The sequence below is a fragment of the Spermophilus citellus genome (assembly GCF_964194105.1).
Source record: "Spermophilus citellus genome assembly, chromosome: 8".
In the NCBI taxonomy this organism is placed as follows: domain Eukaryota; kingdom Metazoa; phylum Chordata; class Mammalia; order Rodentia; family Sciuridae; genus Spermophilus; species Spermophilus citellus.
Window position 1 is genome coordinate 29,849,228 of NC_138189.1, and position 26,905 is coordinate 29,876,132.

Consider the following 26,905-nt stretch of genomic DNA (forward strand, 5'->3'; position numbering starts at 1 on the left):
TACCAAAGGATAAATACAGGGGACTCCTGTCCCAGAAGCTGTGATTCTGCCCATCAAGAGGAACAGGTGACTTTTAAAGAGATGATTCAAAGGCTACATTCCAGGTGTTCTGTCCAAAGCTGTAATCCACTTCTTAATTTAGGAGATAGTCATTTCGTGGTGTATCTTCTGGTGCCAACCCCAGATTCTGAATTACCTCATTCCTGTGGTAGATGTGTGCTGAAGAACAGATAACTCTGCCTAGAATAAAGAAGAAAGGTAATCCTGTTTCTCCTGAGAGAAAAACTGATCGTTTTTTACAATGAATTTATATTGCATGAATGCTATATGGCTCTGTAGGACTGAAAAATGCAATCGTATTTAAAACTGGAGGAAACTTCATTAATCATCTACTGTAAGCCCCTTATTTTCCAGATGAGAGAAGGGTACATGATTTGCCTGACAAAATGTGTGAGCCAGAGTTGGAACCCAAGGCTCTGAAAATTCCCTTCCCAGACTTTCCCAAATGCTTAGTTGTTGACACACTCTCTTTAGAGGTCATAGTAATGTGTGCATTTGCACATCTTGTTTAAGAAAGAAAGGAAGGGACAGGCGCAATGGCACATACTGTAATCCCAGCAGCTTGGGAGGCTGAGGCAGGAGGATAGCGAACTCAAATCCAGCCTCAACAAAAGTGAGGCACTAAGCAACTCAGTGAGACCCTGTCTCTAAATAAAATACAAAATAGGGCTGGGGATGTGACTCAGTGGTTGAGTGCCCCTGAATTCAATCCCTGGCAGGAAGGAAGGAAGGAAGGAAGGAAGGGAGGGAGGGGAAGGGGAAGGGAGGGGAGGGAAAACAGGAAGCAGGGTGAAAGGATAAGAGGAAGGAAAGAAAGAAAATCAAGCTTACATTGTTTTCCAGGTCCTTAATTCTAAAGATTTGTTTACATAAAGAAAAAACAATTTCCATATGTACATATCTAAGAGCCCACTGTTTTATTTTAAATGTAAAGACAGAAATGTAGTGGAAGTTCTCATCTGTTTTCTGAAGGAGAGGTCACATTTCTTCTGATGGAATCAAATCAACTTTGCAAAACTAAGTAATTCCATTCTTTTCAGAAATAAGATAGAAAATAGAAATTGTTGTAACAATAACTTTCATTTATTCATTTCTTAGATGTAATTGGGTACAATGGTGAGCATTTTTCTTGTTTCCTTTAATCAAATTATCCAAACAATATTTTATTTGGGGAAATATTATTAATGATGGTCACATCAAAGCTGAGGAGATAACCATTCAAGGGGGAGTCTGGCATTTACCTGATTTACATAGCTGCCCCCTGCCCTGCCAGGATACAAATCCAGGAACAGCTCTCTCCATGCCTAAGCTTACAACCTCCACATAAACTATTCTGCCTACAGAAATGCAGAAAACTGATCAGTCAGCTCTTCATTTCCAATATAAAGTCTCATTCTACAATTGCATGCTTATCCTAGCCTTTTTGAACTCTGTCTTGACAAGTACTTATGTGGTTTTTTTTCTTCAAGAAGAATAATTTATTTACTTATGGGAATGGATGTAAATCAGAGTGCATGGAATCAAACTGACAAACTTACAGTGTGCTATAGTGTCTAGTTTTTGTTGATTTTTTTTCCCACTTCCTCTGTGAGACTTCATTTAATCACTCCCCTTAAGAGAGACTTTTCCTGTTTTCCTCTGTACAGCTAAGGTGGTAATTTTCATTACCATCATTTAAATGCACAAGACTCTGTTGGCTGGTGTTACTCTAATTAATGTTGACCTTACTTCTGCAGAAGGTCTCTATAGAATTTCTTCTTTCTGTGAATTTAGCTGTAGTCATCTGTCCTTTTGAGAGTTTATACATAGAAAATAAGCTTACAGTTCTTTTTTTTTAAGTGTCTGCAAGGGAATAAAATACTATTTTATAAAATCTAGGGTTCTTTTAATCTGACAATAAATATGTACTATGTTTCTCTCAGCTAGGCTGAGAGTAGGAGGTTGAAGGGGAGAATTACCATAAATTTAATAAAAGATCCCAATATTGCTTACAGAAACTTTTAAACTTACTGGAAGAAAGGACACAATTGCATGGTGAAATGGAAATGATCAGCGGTCTAGGGGCCAGGGAACACTCACTCTTGTAACTCTCAGATTCTCTTAGGCTGGTCTTCTTACCCATAAAATCCAGGAGGCAATAGGAAGATTTCTAAAGGTTCTTTCTTGTCCAGCCCTAAGATTCTACATTGTCATGAACAACCAAATGACAGGGTGCCAAAGTCAGGCTGGCCTGCAGGATTTTTCTACACCATGGACCTTGTGAAAGTCCATGAATCTGTTGTGAAGGGTTGTCATGTTTAGCTCCATCCTTGGCCTCTCATCGACTCAATGCCAGTTGCACCCCACCACAGCTGTGACAACCAGAAATGTCTACAGATATTACAGATATTATCAAATGTCCTGGGGCAGGGGTGGGGTGGGAATCACTCCTAATCAATAAACAATAAAGAACCGGGCTATAGGAATTCCAAGAACACAAGGACTATATCTGGAGACTGAGCAGAATTTCAATGTAAGTTGAGCTGAGTCTTAAAGGAAGTATAGGACTGGGACTGTTGCGGAGGTGAGGAGAGTATGAGTGATGGACAGTGGAAGAATTTGCAAGGTGCAGGAACATATGAGGCATGTGCACCGGGGACAGGAAAGTAGGTCATCAGTGATCATGGGTCATAGTTGGGAATAGTAGTTGATAGAAGCAGAATGGAGAGTTTTCAAATGCCTTAGAAGTAAATTATAATGTGACTATCACCAAAATAGATTTTCGGGGGAGAAGAATTTCCATGGTTCAATAAGATATTTTCCATCGTAATCAGAAAGTCTTGAGTAGAGAAATTCTAATTTGCGAACATGTTCCATAGAAGTCAGAGGAATCTGACATTACCAATGGTGTCCTTAACCTCAGTCCATTTCTCTGGATCACCACACCAAGTTATGTTTTGTGGGTGCATGGTCTCCCAGAAAATTCCAAGTAAGTGATTGGGACCATTTGCTGCTAGAGCCTCAAAATCAAGTGGATATAGTTGTGCCAAGGTTGAGAATTATAGTGAGGAACTGTGTGACTTGGCACCATTAAAATCCACTAATACACATTTCAGATGATAAACTTTACGAGGTTCAAAGTGTTTGTTTTGAACAAGCCTCCTTTGGATTACAATCAACAGCAATTTAAACACTAGTTAATAAATAGTAAATATATTAGAATACAGTTCAGAGTAAAGCATTCACAGATAGGGATGGACTCAGCCTCCAACCCTCAAGCCAGGGTCCCCCGTGGCTGCATCCCACCTACTCCCTGCTCAGCACAAACTCCACAGTTTGTGGACTGGTTTTCTTTGACTCGGGACAATATGGGGCTTCTCAGCCAGGGACTTCCATCTGTTTATACTAGACAGGGACACTGAACATCATCCTTCCACCACTAACAGATTCTTTATAGGAAAATGTCATGAAAGCCACAGAATCAAATGTTTCCTGAAGAAATTGTGATTGTCAATGTCAGGTGGACAAAGATGTCCAGTAAAATAAGGACTGAAAAGTTTCAGACAAGAGATTACAGAGGAACTTTCTGGAAGAACATGAAAGGGAACAACAGAAGTGTAGGCAGAATGTAGTGGGTAAAAAGGGAAAAATCAGAGTTCTCTTTCCAGAAGTTTGGTGGAAAAAGAAGAAATGGTTGAGGAGGCCTTGAAATCAAGAGAAGATTTTTATGGAATTGACTGGATCTTATAGGACAACTGAATAATATACATAAGGGAATATGTGAAGAAATCGGAGCAAGGGGTAACTAATGCAGCAAGGTCCAGAGGAGCTTGATGACAGGATCAAGAGTGTAAGAGACATTAGCCTCAGACAAAAGGCAAACACATCATGCTCTGACATTAGAGAGAAAGGCACAAATGTGAATATATTTGCAGGTGGGAAACAGAAAGTTGAGGAGGCCCTCATCAATGAAGGCAAAGCCATCTTTTGTCAATGGAATTATAAAAGGCTTTTATGGTCAGAGTCCACAATGTGGACTGGTGTGGAGACTGCATGAAGGCACCATATATTAACTTATTCAAGAATGTGAAGGCTCAAGATTCTGTCCTCCAGGACAAGTCTTAAAAAATCTTCCTCCAGAATATAAGCCCACACTGCACAAAAGGTTGTGCACTGGCACATACACATGCATGTATGCACATACATATAAGCATACATGACTGTGTCCAATGTCAATCATGCTTTGAGCATCCCTTGAGGTTACTTCTATCAGATTCCAGCCCTGCTTCTCTTTTCTGTGGGTGGCAAGAATAGAGAATGTGCAGGTTACTGACACCATGGAGACTCAAAGGCAGGGAGTAAGTGTCAGTTATCAGAATGTGGGCACATCCAGGGATGCTTACTGGGCCTCTGGAAATCTCCCTTCCTCCTACTCTCAGGGCAGAGCTGTCCTGATTGAGAAATAATATCATGATAAAATAGCTGCAGGAAGGGTATTTTTTTCCTAATTATTGGGGCCTCTAGAGCTTCCCAGTGTTTACTGAAGGGAAGAGCTACCCAGTGTGTGCATGGCTGTGCATCACTAAGGGTACAGCTGGACTGGCACCCATGAATTTTTCATGAGCCAATCTGTGCGATTGCATGATGCTCTTTCCCCAAGCCTAGCAGACCAAGGGTAGGAATGGAGAAGGCGGCTTAAAGGATGGATCTGAATTTTGTCAGAAAGTTGCCTGATATTTTGAGGACCTTCAATGGATTTTGCAGTTTTGAAGGTTAAGACCAGGAGCTTCAGGATAGGAGTGGGGAGCTGTTGAGAGTTTGGAATGTCTGGCACTCTGAGGTATAAGATCAGTGGAGTGGGATGGAGGGTTTTGAGAGCTGAAGGATGGGTGGTTCCTTTCCAACACAGTCCACACTGCCAATTACTTTGAAACGCTGAGAATCCCATATGGGCCTTTCAGCTGCCAAGGCCCAGGGTAATAACACAAGTTCTCCTTTTCTTCCGCTCAGCATTGCCAACCAGTCAGTCTGCTTGGCTGACCTCTTAGTACTTGCTGCCATGAATTCTGTCCCTTAATATTGGGTGATTTCACCCCATTCTGGGCACAATGTGGGCCACCACGTCCATCCCCCAAACATCCCACCTCCATGATGCCCAGGAGCAGAGCAGGTGGACCCTTTTATTGTTAAGAGTTTTCCTGAAAGGGCTACATACAACCAAAGAGAAGATAGGAAAAATGGAAAGATGAGACAATTAAAAGGTTACAGAACCTTAGAAAGAGTTTGTATAGTCTTAAGTCAGACCATATTGTATTAAGAAAGAAGAATGAATGGGAAATGGTGTATAATCCAGGGGCTGACCACTTGCCTAGCATGTATAAGGACCTGGGCTCAAGCTGACACACTTGTAGAAAGAAAGAAAGAAAGAAAGAAAGACAGAAAGAAAGAAAGAAAGAAAGAAAGAAAGAAAGAAAGAAAGAAAGAAGGAGGGAGGGAAGGAAACAAGAAAATAATCAGTGAAATTAATTTTAATACTTTATTTAACCCCATATATTCAAAACATTATCATTGCTAACCAAAGTTTTTAAATTACTAATTAAGTGCTTACCACTCTTTTTTCCATACTACATCTTTAAAGTTGGATATTTTACCTTTACAGCACATCTCAACTTGGATAGCCACATGGGAAAATAAATTGCATCTTTATTTTTAATAACTTCACAGTGGAATTTGGCATTTCCTTTTGTTATGAATGAAGGCAACAAACCACAGTCACATTAGCAGTACCTGTGACACGTGACACCAATAGAAATCATAGATATTTTCACAGCAAATTATAATCCTACAGATATCTCAAAAGCTTATTTATTCCTATTATTTTTAAAAATTACTTTGATAGTTAAAATTATACATTGTCCAATAAGACTTTAAATTCTTATTTAATGTGTAAAGGAGGCACTGACATCATACTATCAATTATTTTAAATATTTGTGTTTTTTTAGTATTTATTTTTTTAGGTATAGATGGACACAACACAATGCCTTTATTTTTTTTATTTTTTTTTTATTGTTAGTTGTTCAAAACATTACATAGCTCTTGACATATCATATTTCATACATTTGATTCAAGTGGGTTATGAACTCCCATTTTTCCCCCGTATACAGATTGCAGAATCACATCGGTTACACATCCACTTTTTCACATACTGCCATACTAGTGTCTGTTGTATTCTGCTGCCTTTCCTATCCTTTACTATCCCCCCTCCCTTCCCCTCCCCTCCGATCTTCTCTCTCTACCCCATCTACTGTACTTCATTTCTCTCCCTTGTTTTTTTACTTATTATTAGTTGTTCAAAACATTACATCTTTATTTTTTTATGTGGTGCTGAGGATCAAACCCGGGTCCCCCCCATGCTAGGTGAGCGCTCTACCACTGAGCCACAATCCCAGCCCCAAGTATTTTAAATATTTGGATGACAATATTCAAATGTAGTTTGTTTTCTTCACAATACTCCATATTTTATTTTATGCCTATGAAAATATGATTCTGAGAATAGGTTTTGTAGGCTCCAGTAGATGCAGGGAGTCCCAAGAAACACACATAAAATCCTGGGACTCCCAAGTCTGGAGCTTGATTTTGCACGGGGAGTTTCCCTGTGCAAAGGTTGTCTTCCCGGAAGCTGCTTCTCTGGAACTGCTACAGTTATAAATGAGGTTTGGGGACTGAGAGTAACTTCATCCAACTAACTATCTAGCCATACATTCCTGGAAATTTATTCTGTGGGGCTGTTTCTTTCTTTATTTACACATGGATGAAATTTAGAGCATATCCATTCATTTTCCTGATACTTTTAAGGTAGTAAGGCTAGCCTGGACTCTAATGAAAGGTCCAGTCCTGTATTCTAAGAGGGACTTAGAAAGGCTGCCTTTCGAAAAGCAGCGACTGTTGACTTAGGCCTGCAGATGGCCAATAGTATCTTACGGCAGGATAGAGGTTGGCATCTCTGTCTTCGTTTTGTTTCTGTGTACTTGATTCTCCTTTATTACCTTAAACTGCGTGACCTGCCCAGCTCTGTACATAGGCATGTTAATTATTTAAGGAATATTCATCTAAAAACTGGTAGTACAGGATGTAGTAGTCCTAGTTTTAGCTAACTTATCTTTTCCCTTCCAGACGGAAGTAAGATTTGCATCATCCTGTTTTAAACCCCTGGTATGGCACCTGATAGTCTCCAGTCATTGCCCTAAATAGCTGAGTCTTAGTCACATCACCCCAGAATGAGACTGCCCTCTAAGCAGAAGCAACTGTCTCATGCAAACTAAATTGCCCCTCTCCAGGATCATGGGTCTGTCTGATAGATAACATCCTGAGCAACAAGTGGAAAGAGCCCTCCTCAAGCAATAAACAAGACAAAAGGGAATTAAGTTGCAGATGCAATTAAAGTTGATTAAAAACAGCATACTACAGGGACACAGCCACATCAATGTTTATAGCAGCAAAATTCACAATAACTAAACTGTGGAGCCAACCTAGATGCCCTTCAGTGGATGAATGGATAAAAAAAAAATATGGAATATATACACAATGGGATTTTACTCAGCAATAAAAGAGAATAAAATCATGGCATTTGCAGGTAAATGGATGGCGTTGGAGAAGATAATGGTAAGTGAAGTTAGCCAATTCCCAAAAAACATATGCCGAATGTTTTCTCTGATATAAGGGGGATGACTAATAGTGGGGTAGGGAGGGGGAGCATGGGAGGATTGGATGAATTCTAGACAGGGAAGAGGGGTGGGAGGGAAAGGGAGGGGGCAGGGGATTAGCAAGGATGGTGGAATGTGATGGACATCATTATCCAAAGTACATGTATGAAGACTTGAATTGGGTGTCAACCTACTTTATATACAGAGACATGAATTATTGTGGTATATATGTGTAATAAGAATTATAATGCAAAAAAAGAAAACAAGTACATGTATAAGGACATAAATTGGCGGGAACATACTTTATACAAAGATATGAAAAATTGTTCTCTATATGTGTAATAAGAATTGTAATACATTCCGCTATTGTATATTTAAAAAAATAAAATCAATAAAAAAATTAAAAATAAAATAAAAAAATAAAGGAAATAATTCTACTAAAAAAAAAAAAGTTGCTAACCAGTCATTTTCAAATAGGGAGAATATCCTACATTTTCTGAATGGGCCCAATGTAATGAGAAAGGTCCTTATAAGTGGAAGAGGAAGGCAAAACAGTGAAGTCATCCAGATGAATGTGTGTCTATGGGAAGAAGACACACAGTGAGATGCCAGGTCACTGGCTTTGAAGATGCAGGGAGAATCCATCAGCCAAGGAATGTTGGAGACCTCTGCCAACTGGAAAGGGCAAGGAATCCATTTTTCTCCTAGAGCCTCCAGAAGGATGCAGGCCTGCTCGTGCTTTGATTTTATCTGAGTAAGACCCTTTTCACATTTCAGTCTGAGAGAACTATTGGAAACTAAGTTTGGGCCAGGGGATGTGGCAAATGCTCGTAATCCCAGCTACTCATATCTGAGGCACGATGACCAGAAGTTCAAGACCAGCCTCAGTAGCTTAGCAAGATGCTGTCTCAAAAGAAAAAAAAATAAAAAGGGCTGAGGATGTGGCTCAGTGGTAGAACACCCCTGGGTTCAATCCCCCATTACTGCAATGAACAAAAAAAGAAAACTGGGTTGTTTTGGCTTCTAAATTTGTGGTAACTTGTTACAGTAGCAATAAACCAATATAGCAGGGAAACTCAGCCTCCACACAATACTCTTGGAGAGCTGGTGAAGAGAGGCTAAGACTCTAAGCCTCTTGAACTCAACCTCATGAGTCTTGCATTAGAAATAATGTCTGGGTATGTGCATGAACTCAGACCTATAACCTTTGAGTCACACCAAGTATTCACGGTCTACAACAGCTGGGAGTCTTAGGAGTCCTAAAAAACATCCACCACTCTCATAAGGTCCAGTCATTATCAATACTGTGTCTGGGTCCAAAATAAAGAACTGGACTGGCCAACACCCCTCCCACCATATTCTCTCTTTCTCCCAGGGTTAGAAGTAGGATCCTTCCCATATCCTGTCAGCCTATTTACTGGAAAAACAACACAAGATTACAAATGCTGAAGCTGGTTCTATTTGTCATTATATTCCTGGTAATGGATACAGGGCCTGGAGTTGCATTTTACACATCCAATAAGTGTGTTGACATAGTATCTTAGACTTTCTTTGTTATGTGAATAAATTCAACAGCTCTATGATAAACCATTGAATTTAAATGACAATCTAAGTCAAGACAGTGATGCCAAGTTCTGGGAAAGTAAAGAGCAAATGAATGGTGCCCTTTTCTCTAATGAACCTTAGCTTAATTTCTAAGTTAAAAACATAATGAGAAGATTCACTCCAATTTTCCTAATAAAACTTTATAATCAACATTGACATTTGCAAAGAGTGCAGTTTGTTATGTATTCCTCCTCTTGTAGTCGAGGACTGTCAGAAGCGATGAGCAGTTTGGTCATGGCCATGAGGAAATGAAATAGTAAACTGAAATGTCACATGGGTAATCTGTTCCTGAACCTTTATTAAGCAGTTGGCAGCTAAGTTAGGGGAAGATACTGGATGGTTGTTTTAGAGGCAAAACTTTGTGAAATGCACTAAACATTGTCTTCCCGGGGGAATTAAAATAAAATTGTCAATTATTTGATCATCAAATGACCTGAAGGTACTTGGCAAGCTCTCCATGGATGGTCAGGGCCCTAATTATCTGATCTGTAGCATGCTCCAAACAGCCTACACAGATGCTTTTTTAGGATTGTGGCCTGGGTTTGCACCCATCGTGATAGCATTGGGTAACATTGCAAAATAGATGAAATAGACAGAACTTGCTTTCAGTGCCTGCCTATATAGTTTTATTCATTTTTTTTAATCCTACCTCTGCCTGCCCTCAAGAAGTGTCCCCTTGCCTAAAATTGTGCCTTCTCCTGCTCCCCAGCTCCATAGACCATGCTACAGGTCTCAGCTGGGTGCTGTGTGACTATCCCATTGACTGTCAGTCCTCCTAAAAAGCATTTCAATTTTCACTAAAAATTTAACCTTTAAACCAGATACTTAATTTAAAATGTTCTCAATTGATTTGTTACCACATTTATAAAGCTACAAAGTGCACATGTATGTAATATAGGTTGAGTGAAATTCTAGTTTGATTTTTTTAGAATAGCTAACATTGAAGTACTTAATCATGTATATATTTCATTCATCTTCACATAAATCCACTTATATGTGTACATGCATATTGAAATACATCTAAAATGCACAGTGTATGAGGTTAGGGTTCATTTATAAAATTGCTGAAAAATTTTTTTTATTTTTTTTTATTGTTAGTTGGCTGAAAATTTTTGTTAGCCCAGCTTACCTACAAACAATAGGTAAACACTTCCTCAACATTGATAAATAATTTGAAAAACCTAGATTGTATCAAAATTACGTATTAAAAAAAAGTTAAGATAGTAAAACAGGCCGACTTTGGAGCACCTCCCCTACATCGCCACCCTCCTGCAAATTAAGAATATGCAGATGCTATTCCCAGAAAGTCCCAGCTCCGGTGACAAGAAAGACTCCAGGGACTCAGAAGGAGCAAAAAAACAGTGAGATTCCTTTGAGCCATAATAACTTGAAAGCAAAACCTGTTTGAAACCTGTGTAATTTTATCTTTGGTACCAATGTAGCCCTTCCTCCTTTTAAAAAGCTTTTTAGAGATGGAACTTTGGAAACCATTAATGAAGTTTCTTTCATCTTCCTTCAAATTTGGCTTTGAATAGAGCTTATTTCCCTACCAATTTGACTCTGAACATTTCTGGTGCAGAGAGCATTATGGCCTACCCCTTCCTCCCCCCAGGACAGGATCTTGTGCAGCCCCATAAAAATAGTAAATTTTAAAATAGTCAGAATCAAGCACAGAAAGTTATTTTTAATTGCTTTTAACTCAATCATTACCATTTTCTCATGCCATTAAGAGGTTTCCCAAGGTTTTTAGTGGCTATAAAACATAAACCAATCTCTAACATTGGGCATTGTTTTAGTCACATTTTTTTGCCACTGTGACTAAAAGATCTAATCAGAACAACCATAGAGGAAAAGTTTACTTGAAACCTCACAGTTTCAGAGGTCTCAATCCATAGACAGCAGACTCCACTCCTCGGGGTTAGAGGTGAGGCTGAACGTCATGGCAGAAGAGTGTGGCAGAGGGAAGCAGCTCACATGATGATCAGAGAGCAGCAGAGCAGAGACTGCACTAACCAGACACAAATATATACCCCAAGGCCACGCCCCTGATGTCCCTCCACCTCCAGTTCCCACTCAGTTAATTCCATAAGAGAATTAATTCACTGATTGGGTTAAGACTCTCACAATCCAATCATTTCTTCTCTGATTTTTCTTGCATTGTCTCACATGTGAGTTTTTGGGGGACACCTCACATCAAAACCATAGCAGGCATCTATAATAATTTCTATAATAGCACCATGAGAAATAGTCTTGGTCACTAACTATTAGCTGCATATCAGCATTTTTGAGGATGCACTTCTAGAAGTAACTTTACATATCCTTAATGTTCCTCTACATACAGGAATAAAGGAAAACCCACTTCAATTTAGGCCTGTGCAAGGACTAGACCTCCCAGGCAGTATTGTACAAACAAACCATCGTAATAATGAAGATAGTCCTTATCAGTGCTGACATATAGCCACTAGCCATGTGCAGCCATTGAATGCTTAAAATGTGACTGCTGAGAAACAGGAAATCAATGTCAAGTTTTACTAAATTTTAATTAACTTTAAATGTTTTTAGTGACTACCATAATGAACTACACAATGGGAAAAAGCAGAACATGTTCAGATGTACGTGGGGTCCACCAAGTAATAGTTTTAACATTTCACTTTAAGTGTTAAAGCCACATTCTCTCTAGTCATTGCCACTTGAAACAATTTTTTAGCTACAATTTTTCTTCCCATCTCCTTATTTAGCTTAATGATAGACTTTGATGAATAGCAATATACAAATATTATTAAAACCATCTAGTCAACTGGTAATAACATCATAGGAAAAGCCTTCACTGATCTCATCAGCCATGATGTGAACCGCTTCCTTCCTGCCTCTACGGTATCTGGTATCTTCTGTTTTTTAAATGAATGAGCTCCATATGTTTTTTTTTTTTGGAAAACTATATTCACATTTTATATATATATATATATATATATATATATATATATATGTATATATCTTCTTTTCTAGGGCTGTCAGAACAAAATAGCATAAACAAGGTGATTGAAATGACAGGAATGTATTCTCCTCGTGCAGGGAGTCTGAGCTGGGAGTCTGAACCGGGTTGTTGGAAGGGCAATGCACCATCTGAGCCCACAACAAGGGAGGATCCTTCCTTGCCTTTTCCGGCTTCTGGTAGATTGCACCCTCCACCTCTGTCTTCATGTGGATTTCCTTGTGTGCCTGTTTCTTGTCTTCTTGAAAGGACACTAGTCATTAGGATTAAGGCTCATAATGTTATCTAGTATGGCTCCATCTTTACTGATTATATCAGCAAAAGCCTGAGACTAATCCTGTGTGGCTCAGTGCTCTGTCTTTAGTGCCTCCTAGGGCAGTGCCCTGCCCTCTCCTCCTATGGCAGGACCGTTCTCCAGGCCTCTGCTTCCCTGGTTCTGCCTGGGGTGTCATTCTTCCTTCACCTCATCCCATCTCTGTCCCTGTCCATCCAGTCTGGCTGCATTCTGCTGCTTTGACATTCTAAAAGCACTTGTCAGTCTCCTGTGCAACTCATGGAAGTTCAAACCACCAGAAACCTTCCCCACAGCTTTCCTGGATGACCATATCTCTATTGCTAGCTTTTGCTGAGATGGTTGATTGGATCTGTGAATTGCACCTTGATTTTTTTTTTCTTTTTAGCAAATGATGGTCCAGTCATAGGCCCACATGCTTCCAAAGCAGGTAATCAGGACAGACTGAGAATTTTCCAAATTCCTTTTTATCCCTTTTCCCTTAACAGTTCTTTCTTCAATTTCTCTTTCATCTCTCACATTACTATAAGCAGCAAAGAGAAACCAAGCCACTCTTTCCACACTCTGATTGGAAATATCCTCAGCTAAGCTTATTACTTACAAATTCTGCTTCCCACCCAACAGCAAAACAAATGCAGACAAATTTTCTGCTCCTTTGTAAGAAGGATCGCTTTTCCTCAGCACCTGATAGCGTGCTCGTCATTTCCTTCCAGGCCTTATCAGAAGCACGTTTGATGTTCACATCTCTACCCATCATATCTTCAAGGGAATACCAGGCTGCTTCTATCAAGTGCCTCAAAATTCTTGAAGCTTCTACTGATTACCCAATTCTAAAGCTACTTCCACATTTTTACATATTTGTTGTAGAAACACTCCACTTCCTAGTGCCAAAATCTATATGAGTTTCACAGATTTTCTGTAACAAAATGCCACAACCCGGATGGCTTAAAACAACACAAATTTTTTATCTAAAAGGCTGGCATCTGAAATCACAATATTGGCAGAGTCACACTCCCTCTGAAGCCTCTAGGAGAAGCTCCTTGCCACTTCCAGTCTCTGGTAGCTCCAGGTGTTCCTTGGCTTGAGGCAGCATAACTCCACTCTCTGCCTCCATCTTTACCTGATTGTAGTCCTTGCAGTGTCTGTATTTCTGTGGCTCTCCTTTGATAAGGACACCAGGTCCTATTGGATTAAACGCTCATCCTATTTCAGTATGACCTTAACTAATTTCATTTGCAATGACTCTGTTTCCAGATTACATTGCATTCTGAGGTACTAGGGATTAGGGCTTCAACATATACTTAGGGGAACACAATTTAACTCATAACAATATATATCCAGAAAGATACACTGAAGTGCACAGCTCAGTCTCAACAGTGCCTATTAGACCTAGATGAAGAAACAGAACATGACCAATACCTACAAGTCCTCTCATGTCTCTGCTCATCACCTGCTCTTACCATTGCCAGGAACCACTATTCTGACTAGATTAGTTTGCCTAGCTCTATTTCTTAATAGATTTTTTTTCTTTTAGCAATAATTTACATCCATAAAATCATCCTTTTAACATGTGCATTTCAGTGGGTTTTAGTGCAACTATCATCACTATCTAATTCTAAACACTTTCATCATCCCAAAAGGAAACTTGGCAACCATGACCATTAATTCCCATCATGCACACCTCTTAGCTCCTGGTAACCCCTGACATATTTCATGTTGCTCTCATTTCTCCAATTCTGGGAATTTGTTTCATATAACTGGAATCATGCAATCATGAAACTGTGTCTATCTTCTTTCACTTTGCATGATATTTTCAAGGTTCGTCCCTCCAGAGCATAGATCGGTACTTCATTTCTTTATAAGACTGAGAAATACTCCACTGTATGGACTTGCTACATTTTGTTTATCTGTTCAACAATTGATGCACATTGTTGTTGTTTCCATTTTTTAGCTACTATGAGTAATGTTGCTGTGAACATCTGTATGTAAAGTTTTCATGTGGATACACGTTTTGAAATTTCTTGGCTATGCATTTGTATTTTCTTATAGCCCAACCATCATGCACAGCTCAAGGTTTATCTTAGATATAAATTGATTGTGTGCAAGTTAATAGTAACCTTAGACTCTGAAAAAGCTTGACTGTCCTACATCGAGAGGTAATGTAGATACTTAGCTTTCCTGTGTTTGATGCACACTATCTCTTTACATTTGTCCTCCAAGCTAGTACATTTTTCCACATTAGAGCAGAAACAGGACACTGCTCATGTGCTTAGAAAGCACCATATGGAGTCACATGAAAAGGTCATATGCCTATGACAAAATGAGATATTTTGGAAACTGTTGGTTTTAGGGGTGGGAGGTGACCAGCAGGAAATTATGCACAAGCTTATCATCTTTCTCTGGGTTGGAAATCAAATAAATAGAATGTAAACAAGGTTCCCAAGGGTCTGCTTCATATACCTGACAGCAATGATGAGGACATAGTAATAGAGGCATAATTCCAACCCCCTACCTCCCCCACCCCACCTACATCCAATATTTTAAAAGAATGAGTCCTTATATAGATTCTTTAAATGGACATATAGCATACATAATATGTACACCTACCAACCCAGCTGAAGAAACAATGTTACCAAAACCTTTGAAGTTCCTTTATTCCCCCTGCCCCAAATATTCACCAAACTGAAATTTGTGATAATAACATTAATTTTAACTTCATGGCATTCGTGTATCTCTCAGTATGTCTAGCTTTGTACCTGCTAAACTTTACATGCACAGCATTCTGTGGCTTGTATTCTTCTGCCACTTGCTTTCTTCACCCAATATTGTATGTACCCCAGGACCGTTGCTTCTTGGGATGCTGGTTATACAAGCAAACTAAGAAAGCCAATGCTGATGATGTCACTTCTTCTGTAGCCTAAGATATAAATCACTCTCTCAGTGGTGACTGCCACTGTGGAACAGTGCCCACATGCAACAGGCTAACATTGGATGAGGGCGAGGAGGAACTACTTGACAAAGCAGTGAGGGACAGGGGCGTTCACTGTTCAGCCTGCTGCCACATTCATTCTTCTCACTCATCTGTTGCCACTGGACCTTCCTCTTTATACCACATACACAATCTCCATGTATTTTCTTTTTTTTTTGTATTGGTTGTTCACAACATTACAAAGCTCTTGACATATCATATTTCATACATTAGATTGAAGTGGGTTATGAACTCCCAATTTTACCCCAAATGCAGACTGCAGAATCACGTCGGTTACACATCCACAATTTTACATAATGCCCTATTAGTAACTGTTGTATTCTGCTACCTTTCCTATCCCCTACTATCCCCCCTCCCCTTCCCTCATATCTTCTCTCTATACCCTATCTACTGTAATTCATTTCTCTCCTTGTTTATTTTCCCATTCCCCTCACAACCTCTTATATGTAATTTTGTATAGCAATGAGGGTCTCCCTTCATTTCCATGCAATTGCCCTTTTCTCTCTCTTTCCCTCCCATCTCATGTCTCTGTTTAAAGTTAATCTTTTCTTCCTGCTCTTCCTCCCTACTCTGTTCATAGTTGCTCTCAATATATCAAAGAAGACATTTGGTATTTGTTTTTTAGGGATTGACTAGCTTCACTAAGCATAATCTGCTCTAGTACCATCCATTTCCCTGCAAATTCCATGATTTTGTCATTTTTTAGTGCTGCATAATATTCCATGGTGTATAAATGCCACTTTTTTTTTATCCATTCATCTATTGAAGGGCATCTGAGTTGGTTCCACAGTCTAGCTATTGTGAATTGTGCTGCTATGAACATCAATGTGGCAGTATCCCTGTAGCATGCTCTTTTAAGTTCTTCAGGAAATAGTCCGAGAAGGGCAATAGCAGGGTCAAATGGTGGTTCCATTGCCAGCTTTCCCAGGAATCTCCAAACTGCTTTCCAAATTGGCCGCACCAATTTGCAGTCCCACCAGCAATGTACAAGTGTACCCTTTTCTCCACATCCTCGCCAGCACTTGTTGTTGTTTGACTTCATAGTGGCTGCCAATCTTACTGGAGTGAGATGGTATCTTAGGGTGGTTTTGATTTGCATTTCTCTGACTGCTAGAGATGGTGAGCATTTTTTCATGTACTTGTTGATTGATTGTATATCCTCCTCTGAGAAGTGTCTGTTCAGGTCCTTGGCCCATTTGTTGATTGGGTTATTTGTTATTTTATTGTCTAATTTTTTGAGTTCTTTGTATACTCTGGATATTAGGGCTGTATCTGAAGTGTGAGGAGTAAAAATTTGTTCCCAGGATGTAGGCTCCCTATTTACCTCTCTTATTGTTTCTCTTGCTGAGAAAAAAAACTTTTTAGTTTGAGTAAGTCCCATTTGTTGATTCTTGTTATTAACTCTTGTGCTATGGGTATCCTATTAAGGAATTTGGAGCCCGACCCCACAATATGTAGATCGGAGCCAACTTTTTCTTCTATCAGACGCAGAGTCTCTGATTTGATATCAAGCTCCTTTATCCATTTTGAGTTAACTTTTGTGCATGGCGAGAGAAAGGGATTCAGTTTCATTTTGTTGCATATGGATTTCCAGTTTTCCCAACACCATTTGTTGAAGATGCTATCCTTCCTCCATTGCATGCTTTTAGCCCCTTTATCAAATATAAGATAGTTGTAACTTTGTGGATTAGTCTCTGTGTCCTCTATTCTATACCATTGGTCCACCCGCCTGTTTTGGTACCAGTACCATGCTGTTTTGTCACTATTGCTCTGTAATATAATTTGAAATCTGGTATCGCTATACCGCCTGATTCACACTTCCTGCTTAGAATTGCTTTTGCTATTCTGGGTCTTTTATTTTTCCATATGAATTTCATGATTGCTTTATCTATTTCTACAAGAAATGCCATTGGGATTTTGATTGGCATTGCATTAAACCTATAGAGAACTTTTGGTAATATTGCCATTTTGATAATGTTAGTTCTGCCTATCCATAAACAGGGTATATTTTTCCATCTTCTAAGATCTTCTTCTACTTCTCTCTTTAGGGTTCTGTAGTTTTCATTGTATAAATCTTTCACCTCTTTTGTTAGGTTGATTCCCAAGTATTTTATTTTTATTTTTTGAGGATATTGTGAATGGAGTGTTTTTCCTCATTTCCGTTTAAGAACTTTTGTCGCTGATATACAGAAATGCCTTTGATTTATGCGTGTTGATTTTATATCCTGCCACTTTGCCGAATTCATTTATTAGTTCTAGTAGTTTCTTTGTAGACCCTTTTGGGTATTCTAGGTATAGAATCATGTAATCTGCAAATAGTGATAATTTAAGTTCTTCTTTTCCTATTTTTATGCCTTTAATTTCTTTCGCCTGTCTAATTGCTCTGGCCAGTGTTTCGAGAACTATATTGAATAGAAGTGGTGATAGAGGGCATCCCTGTCTTGTTCCAGATTTTAGAGGGAATGCCTTCAACTTTTGTCCATTCAGAATGATGCTAGCCTGAGGCTTAGCATAGATAGCTTTTGCAATGTCAAGGTAAGTTCCTGTTATCCCTAGTTTTTCTAATGTTTTGAACATAAAGGGATGCTGAACTTTGTTGAATGCTTTCTCTGCATCTATCGAGATGATCATATGGTTCTTATCTTTAAGTCTATTGATGTGGTGAATAACATTTATTGATTTCCATATATTGAACCATCCTTGCATCCCAGGGATGAATCCTACTTGATCATGGTGCACAATTTTTTTGATGTGTTTTTGTATTCGATTCTCCAGAATTTTATTGAGGATTTTTGCATCTAGGTTCATTAGAGATATTGGTCTGTAGTTTTCTTTCTTTGAAGTGTCTTTGTCTGGTTTCGGAATCAGGGTGATGTTGGCCTCATAGAATGAATTTGGAAGAGCTCCCTCTTTTTCTATTTCCTGAAATAACTTGAAAAGTATTGGTATTAATTCTTCTTTAAAGGTTTTGTAAAACTCCGCTGTATACACATCTGGTCCTGGGCTTTTCTTGGTTGGTAGTCTTTTGATGGCTTCTTCAATTTCATCCATTGATATTGGTCTGTTCAAATTGTGTGTATCCTCCTGACTCAGTCTGGGCAAATCATATGACTTAAGAAATTTATCGATGTCTTCACTATCTTCTATTTTATTGGAATATAGGTTTTCAAAATAATTTCTAATTGTCTTCTGTATTTCTGTAGCATCTGTTGTGATATTGCCTTTTTCATCCCGTATGTTAGTAATTTGAGTTCTCTCTCTTCTTCTCTTCGTTAGCATGGCTAAAGGTCTGTCGATCTTATTTATTTTTTCGAAGAACCAACTTTTAGTTTTGTTAATTTTTTCAATAGTTTCTTTTGTTTCAATTTCATTGATTTCCGCTCTGATTTTAATTATTTCTTGCCTTCTGCTACATTTGCTGTTGGTTTGCTCTTCCTTTTCTAGGGCTTTGAGAGGAAGTGTGAGTTCATTTATTTGTTGGTTTTTTTCTTTTTTTGAGGAATGACCACCAGGCGATGAATTTCCCTCTTAAAACTGCTTTCATTGTGTCCCATAGATTCCGATATGTTGTGTCTGTATTTTCATTTATCTCTAAGAACTTTTTGATTTCCTCCTTTATGTCTTCTGTAACCCATTGATCATTCAGTAACATATTGTTCATTTTCCATGTGATGTAGGATTTTTCCTTCCTTCGTTTATCATTGATTTCCAGTTTCATTCCATTATGATCAGATAAAATGCAAGGTATTATCTCCACCCCTTTATATTTACTGAGGGTTGCCATATGGCATAATATATGGTCTATTTTTGAGAAGGATCCATGTGCTGCTGAGAAAAAAGTATAACCATTTGATGATGGTTATTATATTCTATATATGTCAGTTAAGTCTAGGTTATTGATTGTGGTATTGAGTTCTATAGTTTATTTATTCATCTTTTGTTTGGAGGATCTGTCCAATGGTGAGAGAGGTGTGTTGAAGTCACCCATAATTATTGTGTTGTGGTCTATTTGATTCTTGAACTTGAGGAGAATTTGTTTTATGAATGTTGCAGCGCCATTATTTGGTGCATAAATATTGATAATTGTTATGTCTTGTTGGTGAATGGTTCCTTTTAACAGTATATAATGTCCTTCCTTATCCCTTTTGATTAACTTAGTCTTGAAGTCAATTTTATTCGATATGAGGATGGCCACCCCTGCTTGCTTACGAGGACCGTGTGCGTGGTATATTTTTTCCCATGTTTTCACCTTCAGCCTGTGTATGTCTTTTCCAATCAGATGTGTCTCCTGGAGACAGCATATTGTTGGATTTGTTTTTTTAATCCATGATACCAGCCTATGTCGCTTTATTGGAGAGTTTAAGCCATTAACATTCAGAGTTACTATTGATATATGGTTTGTACTTCCAGCCATGTTTGATTATTTATCCTTTTTTAAAAAAATTTAGTTTGTTTCTCCATGATTATCTTTCCCCTCACCCTCTGTCTTTACTGAGGCACTTCCCACTGATGGTTTTGGTTATTGTTTTTCATTTCTTCCTCGTGTAGTGTTTTGCTCAAAATGCTTTGCAATGCTGGTTTTCTGGCTGCAAATTCTTTTAACTTTTTTTTTATCATGAAAGATTTTTAGTTCGTTGTCATACCTGAAGCTTAATTTTGCTGGATACAGAATTCTTGGTTGGCATCCATTGTCTTTCAGTGTTTGAAATACATTGTTCCATGACCTTCTTGCTTTCAGCGTCTGTGATGAAAAATCCGTTGTTAACCTTATTGGTTTACCTCTGAATGTAATCTGTCTCCTTTCTCTTGTAGCTTTTAATATTTTCTCTTTGTTCTGTATATTGGATATCTTCATAACAATGTGTCTTGGCGTTGGTCTACTGTGATTTTGTGTGCTCGGTGTCCTATATGCATCTTCAATTTGTATATCTGTTTCCTTTTTTATTTCTGGAAAGTTTTCTGTAATTATTTCATTCAGCAGGTTACTCATTCCCTTGGTATGAATCTCTGTACCTTCTTCTATCCTGATGACTTGTAAGTTTGGTTTTTTTATGTTATCCCATAACTCTTGGATGTTTTTCTCGTGATTTTTTACCAGCCTTTCTGAGTTGGCTAGACTCTTTTCAAGATGATATATTTTGTCTTCATTATCTGATGTTCTGGCTTCTACTTGCTCCACTCTGTTAGTGATACTCTCAATTGAGTTTTTAATTTGGTTTATTATTTCCTTCATTTCTAGAATTATTGTTTGATTATTTTGTATAATCTCTATCTCCTGATAAAGATGCTTAACTTCTTCTTTTATCCGTTTATGTAATTCATTCTCAATGTGTTCTTTTGCTGCTTGAATTTGCTGTCTTGTATCCTCTTTAAGGTTCCATTCCATCTGTCTAAGGTGTTCCTTGAGTTCTTTATATGACCATTTTTCTGATGACTCTAGGTCCTCCTGAATATTTAGGCTGTCCTGCATTGTTTGTACTCCTTTTCTTCCTTGCTTTTTCAAGTTGCTCATGTTACTTCTTATTCTGTTTGACTGCTAAGTTACTGTTTACTCCTATAAATTTATTTGATGCTTGGGAGGAAAGGTATTAGAAGGGAAGGGAAGAAGTCACTAAAGAGAATGAGAGTAAGCAGGTAGAATTCAAGGAAGGGGGAATAAGAAAATTGAAAAGAAATGAAAAGACAAAAGAAGAAAAAAAATAGGAAATAAAAAAAGAAAAAAATTAAAAATAATAATAAAAAAAATTAAAATTAGAAGAAAAAAAATTTAAAAAAAGTAAAAAAAATTTTAAAAACAACAAGAAAGAAAAATGAAAATGAAAGAAAAAAACCAAATCAAAAAAAAAGAGAAAAAAAAAACTAATAAATGCAGTCTTAGAGTTTGATTAACTTTTCTTCCAGTAGGTGGCGCTGTGCCCACCAGGCCAAGTTTCTCCTGTCAATACGTGGGAACCAATCACTTTGCAGCAGCTCCTCCTCCCAGACTGGGCGAGTCTCCTATCCTGAGTGCCTAGGGCCTCCTCTTGTGTCTAGTCACTTCCCCACTTTTCCTCTAGCCAGGCCCCTCTCATGGGTGCCGCTCACCACAATACTGGCTACACGCCAGGTCTGTTGCTCCCGGGAGCCCTGTTTTCATGAACGACTGGGCACACTCTCCCTGTTTGCCATTCCCTCAGACCCTAAGTTTGTAGAGCTTGGGGCTGAGAATCCTCAGCAAATTTTACTTGCCCTCCAGTAGCCACGCCCCCGGTAGCTGGTGCAAGAGACCTCAGTTGTCAGCATTGGTGGGAGCGGTAGCCGGGAGTTCCGCGCCGCGTGCCACGTCTGAATCCCTCGGTCTGGCTATCGAGCTCACGGGAGAGCTGGGGGGGGCCCTTACGGGAGAGCTGGGAGGGGCCCTTAAGGTTTCCCCGATGTGTGGAGAGGGAAGGTTAGGGAATTACACACCTGTAGCTGCAGGTTTCAATGAAGTTATCTCCTCCGCTGCAGTCTGGTGACGTCAGTTCTCTGCCATGGTGGTATCTCTTGCAAATGGCGACAGTTCGTTTCCCTTTGCCGGGTGACCAATGCAACTGGTGGGTCCTTACTGTCTCTCCCAAGCCCCGTTTCAAACCTGTGGCCACTACCTATGAAGGCTCGGTTGGCATTTACCTCCGTAGGAACAGAAGGGCCGACCAGTTGTTTCAGCCGGATGGATTAGTGCTGAGTCACAGCTGTTTGTCTGCGGGAAGCAGGTGAACAGGAGCTTGAATTCAGCCGATCCGGGCTCAGTGTGTGTTCTGAGAGGCCCAGACTGTTCGTCCCAGATCCACGTCAGTTCAGCATTGCCTAGTGATCCTGAGCAAACAGAATTTAGATTGTTTATGACTCCCTATGCCCACACAGCTGAAGAGGTCAGAGACTTGATCTCTCCGCACCCGCCGCCATGTTGGAATCCCGCTCTCCATGTATTTTCTTTGGTCTCTCAGCAACCTATCCCCATGTCCTGGCACAACTGGGCTGTGGATATGACAAGGGTCAAATTCAGAGTCAGTGACAGAGGAACCACCAAGGAGTGTCGACACAATAGGTATGAAAACTTGAGGCCATTTGTACATTCAACCCTCCAATGTAGTTTAAATTTGTGTTTCTTTGATTAATATCAATGCTGTGTATTTTTTCTTATATTTATTGGCCATTTATGCTTCTTTTTCTGAAATGCCTATTCCTGATTGTTGTCCATTATACTGAGATTCTTGTCTGCTTCTTATTTATTCAGAAGACCTTATTATTATTAAGCTAAATGCTAATTTTTTTGTCTGGTATTTTTTGTGTTTAAATATCTCCTTTCAGTTTCTATCCTCTTTTTACCTTTTCTCTTCATAGAACTTTAATGAAGTATAATTTTATCATTGTCTTTTGGTTGAGGTGTGTGCTTTTGTTTGTCTGCTTTTTTTTTTTTTTTTTTTTTTTTTTTTGCATTGCTGGGAATTGAACCCAGGACCTCACACATGCGGAGCACACATTCTACCACTTAGCCACACCCTCAGTTCTTGCATAATTTAATATTTATGACATTTTCCATATTCCAATCATTAAGATATTATTGTTTCTTCTAATACTTTTTTTTAAAGGTTTGCCTTTCATATCTTGGTCTATAACATATCAGGAACTGATTTTCATTCCTGATGTGAATTATGGATACAGCTTTCACTTTTTCCCATAGGGAAGAGCAATTATCATGATGTCATTCATGCAGTACTCTCCCCTTTGTTCACTGATCCTGGTATATCTGTCATAATTCATTTTCTGTACTCATGTTGTCTATACTTACGTTTTCTTTCCAATTGTTCCAGCACCATTCTCTCCTATAACTGTAGCTTTATAATGATTTTTCATATCTATTAGAGCAGGTTACAGACTTTTGGTTCTTATTCCAAAGTGTCTTGATTATTCTTGATGGATTAGATTTTTTTGTTTGTTTGTTTGTTTGTTTCCATTTAATTTTTAAGATCAGGTTATCATGACCCATGAAAAGCCCATTGAAATTTAAAAAAAAATTGAAGTTGTAGATGGGCAGCATGCCTTTATTTGTTTAGTTTTGTACATGGTGCTAAGGTTGGAACTCAGTGCCTCATAAATGCTAGGCAAGTGCTCTGCCACTGAGCTACAGCCCCAGCACAAGCCCACTGAAATTTTGGAGTAGAGTTTTATACAGATCAAATGTGGGGAAATCTTACATACTTAACATTACACCTTCATTTCCAACAATGTAATAGATCTCTGCATTTACTTAGGTCTGCTTTTATGGTTTTTTTTTTTCAATACGTTTTTATCTCAAAAGGGCTCTGCCCTATGTTGTTAGATTTATTCATACCTTCTTTAGATTTCTTCTTATGGCTATTGCAAATCTTTTTTTTTTAACTATGAATTGAACCCAGCAGCACTTAACCCCAGCCCATTTTTAAATTTTTTTTTTTTTTTATTTTGAGAGGCAGGGTCTCTCTAATTTGCTTAGGGCCTTGCTAAGTTGCTGAGACTGGCTTTGAACCTGTGATCATCATGCCTAAGCCTCCTCAGCTGCTGGGATTAAAGGTGTGCAACACCATACCCTGCTGCAAATTAATATCTCTCTCTCTCTCTCTCTCTCTCTCTCTCTCTCTATATATATATATATATATATATATATATATATATATACACACACACACACACACACACACACACGGAATATATATATATATATATACACATGGAATTTCTTTATTTGTTTAATTAGTTATACTTAACAATAGAATGCATTTTGACACATAATACAAAGGGAGTATGACTCTGGTTGTACATGATGTACAGTTATACAAGTCATGTAAGCAAATTTTTTTAATGTATTTTTTAACTGTTGTTTGTTAAGAAATAAAATTTTTATACTGCTCTTTGTGTTTCTGTCCTTAGAACCTATTATCTGCAAATAATTAGTGTTTTATTATTTTTCTTTTCCAATCCTTAAAACTTGTTTATTTTTGCCTTATTGCTCTAGTTATGATCTCTAGTAGATGTCAAATAGATTAACCTTGGTGATAGTATCTCTATCTGATCTTGATTTTAAAGAAAATGCTTCTAACATTTCATGCCTGTACTTTTTACCTTTCCTTTATTACACCACTATAATGAAGTGATTTGAGAAAATTGAAGCAATCTCACCTGTAAAATTCTTCTATTTAACAGTTTGCTGATTTTTTAATGTCTTCACAATTACAAATCAATTGATTTTTCATCCTGATCATTTTCTGAGTTAAGCATGATTTTCTCTCACTTGAGTTTTAAGCTCTTTTTTCTTAGTTTTGTTTCTTTAATTGTCAAATTTCAATTGTTTGCACAGATCCTGTATTTGTCAAGGAATAAACTTTCCTAGTATTAATCATAGTTCTTTTTATCTATTCAGTTATATGTAATAGGGTGATAACAGTGTCTTTCAAATATTGAAAATTTTAACAAAGATTCCTCAAAAAGAGGGCAATAAACTAACATTTATCAACTTTCTATATGCTTTACATATTTTTTCCATTTTAATCCACATAAAAATAACTTCTTAAGGTGGTTACTGTTTCATACCTTAGTATGAACTCTAAGATACACATTTGTTCATGTTCTAATGTTTCTAAATTAAGAATGTGTCTTAACAACTCACGTGATAAGAAAGTATCATACTTTTTTCAGCCACCTTTTTTCCTAATGGTGCATTAAGTGATGTTGCATCTTAAAACTAATAGCATTTTTGATTCAATAAAATACAATTTATCAATTTATAGATGAGAATCTGAAGCTCATTAATGTCAGGCAATTTGCCTCAAGTACTCAATTAGCAATAGTATGTCTGAAATCTGAACCCAAAGCTGTCTTACATCCAAGCTTGTGCTGTCTTTCAAAAGAGCATATGAGGTATATGGCAATTAGCCACATGCTTATTGTTATTTCCAGTTTGATAGTGACTGCCAACCACCTTGCTAGTAGCTTTCGTACATATTACCTACATTAATGACACACACTGCCTTTGAAAAATATATCTTTATCAAGTTTCTTTTCTCTGTTTCACTTTCAGCCATGAATAAGCTCTCTCTAAGCTGACTTTTAAATACCAGTGTAGCATTTAAGCCTATTTTTTTTATTTTTTAAAATTGTTCTCAATGACGTCTTTATTTTGATGACGTATAACAAAGCAAGCCATTTTGCAATAGAACAAAATACAGAAATTGGGAAACAGAGGCAGAATCAAAAATAACCTCAGTACCATTACCCAGAAATAATCAATATTAATATTAATGCTAATTAAACATTAGACTGGGGTATAATGTAGTAGTATAACACATGCTTAGAATGCACACAGCCCTGGATTCAGTCCCCAGCACACATACACAAAGTTAGCTGCTTCTTTTTTTTAAATAGTAGTTGGACTCAATACTTTTATTTATTTATTTATTTATTTATTTTTTATTGGTTGTTCAAAACATTACAAAGCTCATGACAGAAAACTGCCTGGCACGCAGTTAGCACTTAAAAAATATTAATCACTTATCCATCTGGCCTTGATTAAAGCATACACATTCTTTTTGAGTTTTCCATTTAACAACCAGAGAATTAATACAATAATTTGACTATATTGTCACTTTAAGTAGAAAACAAGAAGCTAAAATAAACTAGTTAGGACTGCAATTGTTCAGAACTGGCAAAGACAGTCACCTTTTAAAACCCCATCCCCCTTCTCACCTCTTACCTATATCAACAGGAGCCCTGAAAGATGAACTAGCACAGTCCTGAGATGCCTCTTCCCTCCTGCAATGAATCATTTAACTCAAATTACCTTGGAGTTCGTGTGAGGAGAAGAACAATTGCAAAAAGTTGGCAGGCATCCAAATGCTTCGTTTAGATAAAAATACGGGTGTTTATGCATGGTGACATTATTTGGACCACAGAGTTTTCCTAAACCATGCTCCAGCTAGTGAAAGGCTCTGCTCATTCCCCACCCTGTCTGCTGACTTGCTTCCTGGCAGGGTGTGGCTGTTTTTAGTAAGGGGAAGAGGTATCACAGTCAGTCATTGTCCTTGGAGTTGACTTCTGTCCCCCAGATCATTTGTCCTCATATCAACCTGGTGAAGTGCTAGAATAGGTGGCTTCATACACATACCTTATCATCCAGTTAATTGTTATGCTTAAAATTATATCACTGTTTATATTCACTACTGAAAATAGAACGTAATAATAGTACAGGACTTCTGAGGATGGATAATAAAAGACCACAGATTTTGCA

At 38.1% G+C, this 26,905-nt stretch overlaps 1 long non-coding RNA gene across 1 annotated transcript; it reads right to left on the reverse strand.

Moving 5' to 3' along the window:
* Positions 1–26,426, reverse strand: LOC308654549. The gene is made up of 3 exons (XR_014023291.1): positions 26,372–26,426; positions 22,069–22,620; positions 1–240 (listed from the first exon to the last, which is right to left on the reverse strand). It is a non-coding gene; the product is annotated as an uncharacterized lncRNA (long non-coding RNA).
* Between the last annotated feature and the right edge of the window lie 479 nt (positions 26,427–26,905).